Raw genomic sequence first — 7,870 nt, 5'->3', positions numbered from 1 at the left:
TTATTTGCAAATTAAAATTAAATTCCTTATTTTAAATTGACTATTTGTACCTCGTTAAAATAGTGTGACAGATATTGATTAGGAGAGATTTTCTGTTTTTATTGCATATTTCGACGTTTCAGCCGGATTAGAGCGGTTTTACGAGTATCTCTTCTTTCAGTATTGTAAACGTAAATTCAGGAACATTTTAGTTAATTCTAAAGAAAGCACATTGATTTTTATCATTTGAATTGGAAACAACGTTTTCATATGGCTTTTTAATGATCAAAATTATAGGCAAACTCGCTCAATGATGTAAAGTAAAAATCCTCGAATTTGGTAATATAGTAACTTTTTTCTCGTTTTTCATGTAGAGTGATTTTATGTAAAAATGTTCGAATTTATTTGTTTTTTGATAATACTTCATGTTGTCTTGTGATATGTAATTTGGCCTCCAAATTTCAGAATTTTGCATAATGTTGCGTTTTAAATAAGTTTTCTTGCATTGTGCATGTACATATCATCGAATTAGTAATATTTTGAGGTTTTTCATCCTTGTTTCCTTTATGAGATTTAAACCAAATATCAACGATTTAAGCAATATTTTGCCGTTTTTTTGCGTTTTCAAGCCTTTTCGCTTTATTGCAATTAATTCAATAAATTTACGATATATATAATGCAAACACGTAATTAATTGCAAAATAAAATTATATACCTTATTTTAAATTAAATATTTGTACCTCGTTAATATAGTGTGGAAGATATTGTTTAGGAGAGATTTTCTGTTTTAATTACATATTTCGACGTTTCAGCCAGATTAGAGCGGGGTTTATGAATTCAGTAATACGAACGGAAATTCAGGAACATTTTAGTTAATTCTCAAGAAAACACATTGGTTTTTATCATTTGAATTGAAAACATCGTTTTCATATGCCTTATTAATGATCAAAATAATACGCAACCTCGCTCTATGATTTGAAGTAAAAATCCTCGAATTTGTTATTATAGTGACTTGTTTTCACGATTTTCGTGTAGGGTGATTTTAGGCAAAAATGTTCGAACTTACTAATATTTTGATATTACTCCATGTTGTCTCGCGATATGTAACTTAGCCTTCAAATCTCAAAATATTGCATAATACTGCGTTTTAAGCAAGTTTTCTTGCATTGTACTTTGAACTTAAAGTACTCGAATTTAGTAAATTTTTTATGTTTTTCATCCTTTTTTCCTTTATGATAATTAAACTAAAGATCAACGATTTAGGCCATATTTTGCCGTTTATCCGCGTTTTCAAGCCTTTAAGGTTTATTGCCATTAATTCAATAGATTTACGATAAATATGATGCAAACACGTAAATAATTGCAAATTAAAATTAAATACTTGATTTTGAATCAACTATTTGTACCTTGTTAAAATTGTAAGTAAGATATTGATTAGGAGAGATTTTCTGTTTTTATTACATATTTTGACATTTCATCCGGATTAGAGCGGTTTTACGAGTACCTCTTCTTACAGTAATATAAACTGAAATTCAGGAACATTTTAGTTTATATTGCATATTTCGACGTTTCAGCCGGATATTAGAGCGGTTTTACGAGTATCGCTTCTTGCAGTAATGTAAACGGAAATTCAGGAACATTCAGAAAGCACATTGATTTTTATCATTTGAATTGGAAACAACGTTTTCATATGACTTTTTAATAATCAAAATTATACGCAGCCTCGCTCTACGATTTGATGTAAAAATCATAGAATTTGGTATTATGGTTATTTTTTTCACGTTTTTCATGTAGAGTGATTTCAGATAAAAACGTTCGAATTTACTAATATTTTGATACTACTCTATGTTGTCTCGCGATATGTAATTTAGCCTTCAAATCTCAGTATTTCGCATAATATTGCGTATTTAAACAAATTTTCTTGCATTATGTTTTGAACTTAAAATCATCGAATTTAGTAATATTTTGAGGTTTTTCATCCTTTTTTCCTTCATGAGATTTAAACCAAATATCAACGATTTAGGCAACATGTTGCCGTTTTTCAGCTTTTTCAAGCCTTTTATGTTTATTGCCATTAATTCAATAAATCTATGATAAATATGATGCAAACACGTAATTAATTACAATTAAAATTAATTACTTGATTTTCAATCAACTATTTGTACCTCGGTAAAATAGTGAGTAAGATATTAATTAGGAGAGATTTTCTGTTTTTATTACATGTTTCGACGTTTCATCCAGGTTAGAGCGGTTTTTCGAGTACCTCTTCTTTCAGTAATATAAACGGAAATTCAGGAACGTTTTAGTTAATTCTAATGAAAACACATTGTTTATTATCATTTGAATTGGAAACAACGTTTTCATATGCCTTTTTAATGATCAAAATAATATGCAAAATCGCTCTATTATTTGAAGTATCAATCTTCGAATTTGGTGTTATAGTGACTTTTTTCACGTTTTTAATGTTCAGTGATTTTAGGAAAAAATGTTCGAATATATTTACATTTTGATACTACTTCATGTTGTTTCGCTATATGTAATTTAGCTTACAACTCTCAGAATTTCGCATAATATTGTGTTTTTAATAAAGTTTTGTTGCATTTTGCTTTGTACTTAATATCATTGAATTTAGCAATATTTTGAAGTTTTTCATCGTTGTTTCCATTATGAGATTTCATCCAAATATCAACGATTTAGGCAATATTTGGCCGTTTTTCAACGTTTTCAAGCATTTTCGGTTTATTGCCAGAAGTTCAATAAATTTACGATAAAAATGATGCAAACACGTAAATAATTGCAAATTAACCTTAAATACAAGATTTTCAATCAACTATATGTACCTCGTTAAAATAGTGAGTTTGGCATTGATTAGGAGAGAATTTCGGTTTTTATTGCATATTTCTACGTTTCAGCCAGATTTAGAGCGGTTTTACGAGTACCTCTTCCTACGGAAATTCAGCAACATTTCAGTTAGTTTTAAAGAAAGCACATTGATTTTTATCATTTGAGTTGGAAACAACGTTTTCATATGCCTTTTTAATGATCCAAATTATACGCAGCCTCGATGTATGATTTGATGTAAAAGTCCTCGAATTTGGTATTATAGTGACTTTTCTTACGTTTTTCATGCAGAGTGAATTTAGGTAAAAATGTTAATTTTGATACTACTTCATGTTGTCTTGCGATATGTAATTTACCTTACAAATCTCAGAATTTCGCATATTATGGCGTTTTTAAGCAAGTTTTATTGAATCGTACTTTGTACTTAATATCATCGAATTTAGTAATATTTGGAGGTTTTTCATCCTTGTTTCGTTTATGAGATTTAAACCAAATATCAACGATTTAGGCAATATTTAGCCGTTTTTCTGCGTTTTCAAGCCTTTTAGGTTTATTGCCTAAAAGGCTTGAATGCCTAAAAGGCTCTCCTAATTCAATATATTAACGATAAATATGATGCAAACACGTAATTATTTGCAAATTAAAATTAAATTCCTTATTTTAAATTGACTATTTGTACCTCGTTAAAATAGTGTGACAGATATTGATTAGGAGAGATTTTCTGTTTTTATTGCATATTTCGACGTTTCAGCCGGATTAGAGCGGTTTTACGAGTATCTCTTCTTTCAGTATTGTAAACGTAAATTCAGGAACATTTTAGTTAATTCTAAAGAAAGCACATTGATTTTTATCATTTGAATTGGAAACAACGTTTTCATATGACTTTTTAATGATCCAAATAATACGCAATCTCGCTCTATGATTTGATGTTAAAATCATCGAATTTGGTATTATGGTGACTTTTTCACGTTTTTCATGTAGAGTCATTTTAGGTAAAAATGTTCGAATTTACTAATATTTTGATACTACTTCTTGTTGTCCCACTATATGTGATTTGGCCTACAAATCTCAGAATTTGAGATAATATTGCGTTTTTAAGGAAGTTTTCTTGCATTGTGCTTTGTACTTAAAATAATCAAATTTAGCAATATTTTGAGGGTTTTTCATCCTATTTTTATTTACGAGATTTAAACCAAATATCTTCGATTTAGGCAAAATTTTGCCGTTTTACCGCGTTTTAAAGCCTTTTCGGTTTATTGCCATTAATTCATTAAATTTACGAGAAATATGATGCAAACACGTAATTAATTGCAAATTACCCTTAAATACTTGATTTTCAATCAATAATTTGTACCTCGTTAAAATAGTGAGTCAGATATTGATTAGGAGAGATTTTTTGTTGTTATTGCATATTTCGACGTTTCAGCCGGATTAGAGCGGTTTTACGAGTACCTCTTCCTTCAGTAATATAAACGGAAATTCAGGAACATTTTAGTTAATTCTAATGAAAACACATTGATTATTATCATTTGAATTGGAAACAACGTTTTCATATGGCTTTTTAATGATCAAAATTATAGGCAAACTCGCTCAATGATTTAAAGTAAAAATCCTCGAATTTGGTAATATAGTAACTTTTTTCTCGTTTTTCATGTAGAGTGATTTTATGTAAAAATGTTCGAATTTATTTGTTTTTTGATAATACTTCATGTTGTCTTGCGATATGTAATTTGGCCTCCAAATTTCAGAATTTTGCATAATGATGCGTTTTAAATAAGTTTTCTTGCATTGTGCATGTACATATCATCGAATTAGTAATATTTTGAGGTTTTTCATCCTTGTTTCCTTTATGAGATTTAAACCAAATATCAACGATTTAAGCAATATTTTGCCGTTTTTTTGCGTTTTCAAGCCTTTTCGCTTTATTGCAGTTAATTCAATAAATTTACGATATATATAATGCAAACACGTAATAAATTGCAAAATAAAATTATATACCTTATTTTAAATCAAATATTTGTACCTCGTTAATATAGTGTGGAAGATGTTGATTAGGAGAGATTTTCTGTTTTAATTGCATATTTCGACGTTTCTGCCAGATTAGAGCGGGATTTATGAATTCAGTAATACAAACGGAAATTCAGGAACATTTTAGTTAATTCTCAAGAAAACACATTGGTTTTTATCATTTGAATTGAAAACATCGTTTTCATATGCCTTATTAATGACCAAAATAATACGCAACCTCGCTCTATGATTTGAAGTAAAATTCCTCGAATTTGGTATAATAGTGACTTGTTTTCACGATTTTCGTGTAGGGTGATTTTATCGAAAAATGTTCGAACTTACTAATATTTTGATATTACTTCATGTTGTCTCACGATATGTAACTTAGCCTTCAAATCTCAGAATATTGCATAATATTGCGTTTTAAGCAAGTTTTCTTGCATTGTACTTTGAACTTAAAGTACTCGAATTTAGTAAATTTTTGATGTTTTTCATCCTTTTTTCCTTTATGATAATTAAACTATAGATCGACGATTTAGGCAATATTTTGCCGTTATCCGCGTTTTCAAGCCTTTTAGGTTTATTGCCATTAATTCAATAGATTTACGATAAATATGATGCAAACACGTAAATAATTGCAAATTAAAATTAAATACTTGATTTTGAATCAACTATTTGTACCTTGTTAAAATTGAAAGTAAGATATTGATTAGGAGAGATTTTCTTTTTTTTTACATATTTCGACATTTCAGGCAGAATATAGCGGTTTTACGAATTCAGTAATATAAACAGAAATTCAGGAACATTTTAGTTAATTCTCAAGAAAACACATTGATTTTTATCATTTGAATTGGAAACAACGTTTTCATATGCCTTTATAATGATCAAAATAATACGCAACCTCGCTCTATCATTTGAAGTAAATATCTTCGAATTTGGTATTATAGTGACTTTTCACTTTTTTTTGATGGATAGTGGTGGTGTTGATGTGGTTGTGGTGGTGTTGGGTGGTATGGTGGTGAGAGGGGGTGTTGGGTGAGGTGGTGTTGAGACAGGGTGTTGGGTGGTGTAGTGTTGAGAGGGAGGTGTTGGGTGGTGTGGTGTTGAGAGGGAGGTGTTGGGTGGTGTGGTGTTGAGAGGGAGGTGTTGGGTGGTGTGGTGTTGAGAGGGAGGTGTTGGGTGGTGTGGTGTTGAAAGGGAGGTGTTTGGTGGTATGGAGTTGAGAGGGAGGTGTTGGGTGGTGTGGTGTTGAGAGGGGGTGTTGGGTGGGGTGGTGTTGAGAAGGGGTGTTGGGTGGGGAGGTGTTGAGAGGGGGTGTTTGGTGGAGTGGTGTTGAGAGGGGGTGTTAGATGGTGTGGTGTTGAGAGGGGGTGTTGAGTGGTGTGGTGTTGAGAGGGGGTGTTGGCTGGTGTGGTGTTGAGAGGGAGGCGCTGAATGGTGTAGTGTTGAGAGGGGGTGTTGGATGGTGTTGTGTTGGGTGGGGTGGTGTTGAGAGGGGGTGTTGGATGGTGTGGTGGTGTTGAGAGGGGGTGTTGGGTGGTGTGGTGCTGAGAGGGAAGTGTTGGGTGGTGTGGTGTTGAGAGGGGGGTGTTGGGTGATGTGTTGTTGAGAGGGAGGTGTTGGATGGTGGTGTTGAGAATGGGTGTTGGGTGGTGTGGTGTTGAGAGGGGGGTGTTGGGTGGTGTGGTGTGTAAAGGGGGGTGTTGGGTGGGGTGGTGTTGTGAGGGGGGGTGTTGGGTGGTGTGGTATTGAGTGGTGTGGTGTTTAAAGGGGGTGTTGGATGGTGTGGTGTTGAGAGGGAGGTGTTGGGTGGTGTAGGATTGAGATGGGGTGTTGGGTGGTGTAGGGTTGAGAGGGATTATTGGGTGGTGTGGTGTTGAGAGGGGGGGGTGTTGGGTGATGTGTTGTTGAGAGGGAGGTGGTGGATGTTGGTGTTGAGAGGGGGTGTTGGGTAGTGTGGTGTTGAGAGGGGGTGTATGAGTGGGGTGGTGTTGAGAGAAGAGTGTTGGGTAGTGTGGTGTTTGGTGGTGTGGTGTTGAGAGGGAGTGTTGGGTGGTGTGGAGTTGAGAGGGAGGTGTTGGGTGGTGTGGTGTTGAGAGGGGGTGTTGGGTGGTGTGGTGTTGAGAGGGGGTGTTGGGTAGGGTGCTGTTGAGAGGGGTGGTGTGGAGAGGGGGTGTTAGGTGGTGTGGTGTTGAGAGAGGGTGCTGGGTGGTGTGGTGTTGAGAGGGGGTGTTGGGTGGGGTGGTGTTGAGAAGGGGTGTTCGATGGTGTTGTGTTGAGAGGGGGTGTTGGGTGGGGTGGTGTTGAGAGGGGGTGTTGGATGGTGTGGTGTTGAGAGGGGGTGTTGGGTAGGGTGGTGTTGAGAGGGGTTGTTGGGTGGGATGGTGTTGAGAGGGGGTGTTGGGTAGTGTGGTGTTGAGAGGGAGGTGTTGGGTGGTGTAGTGTTGAGAGGGAGGTATTGGGTGGTGTGGTGTTGAGAGGAAGGTGCTGGGTGGTGTGGTGTTGAGAGGGGGTGTTGGGTGGTGTGGTGTTGAGAGGGGGTGTTGGGTGGGATGCTGTTGAGAGGGGGTGGTGTGGAGAGGGGGTGTTGGGTGGTGTGATGTTGAGAGTAGGTGGTGGGTGGCGTGGTGTTGAGAGTAGGTGTTGGGTGGTGTGGTGTTGAGAGGGAGGTGTTGGGTGGTGTGTTATAAATATGTCAATTACTGAAAGCAGCGATGGGTCACATTTTGCCCAAACCCTCCTGCAGTTTGCAAAATATCCCAAACATCCCAAATTCGACCGTTGAGCCATATTTTGGAGAAAACGTCTGGCTTTCTGCACGTATTCGCATTTTGAAATTACGACTTTTTATACCGAAAAAATGCCAATTACTGAAAGCGGCGATGGGTCACATTTTGCCCAAACCCTACCTGCCGTTTTCAAAATATCCCAAACATCCCTAATTCGACCCTTCAGCCATATTTTGGAGCCAAAATCTGGCTCTCTGCACATATTCGCAGGTTGAAATTACGATATTTTATACCGAAAATATGCCAATTACTGA

This window comes from Procambarus clarkii, chromosome 54, assembly GCF_040958095.1.
Source record: "Procambarus clarkii isolate CNS0578487 chromosome 54, FALCON_Pclarkii_2.0, whole genome shotgun sequence".
Taxonomy (NCBI): domain Eukaryota; kingdom Metazoa; phylum Arthropoda; class Malacostraca; order Decapoda; family Cambaridae; genus Procambarus; species Procambarus clarkii.
The sequence above is the reverse complement of the archived record's forward strand: the minus strand, read 5'-3'. Positions refer to the sequence as shown.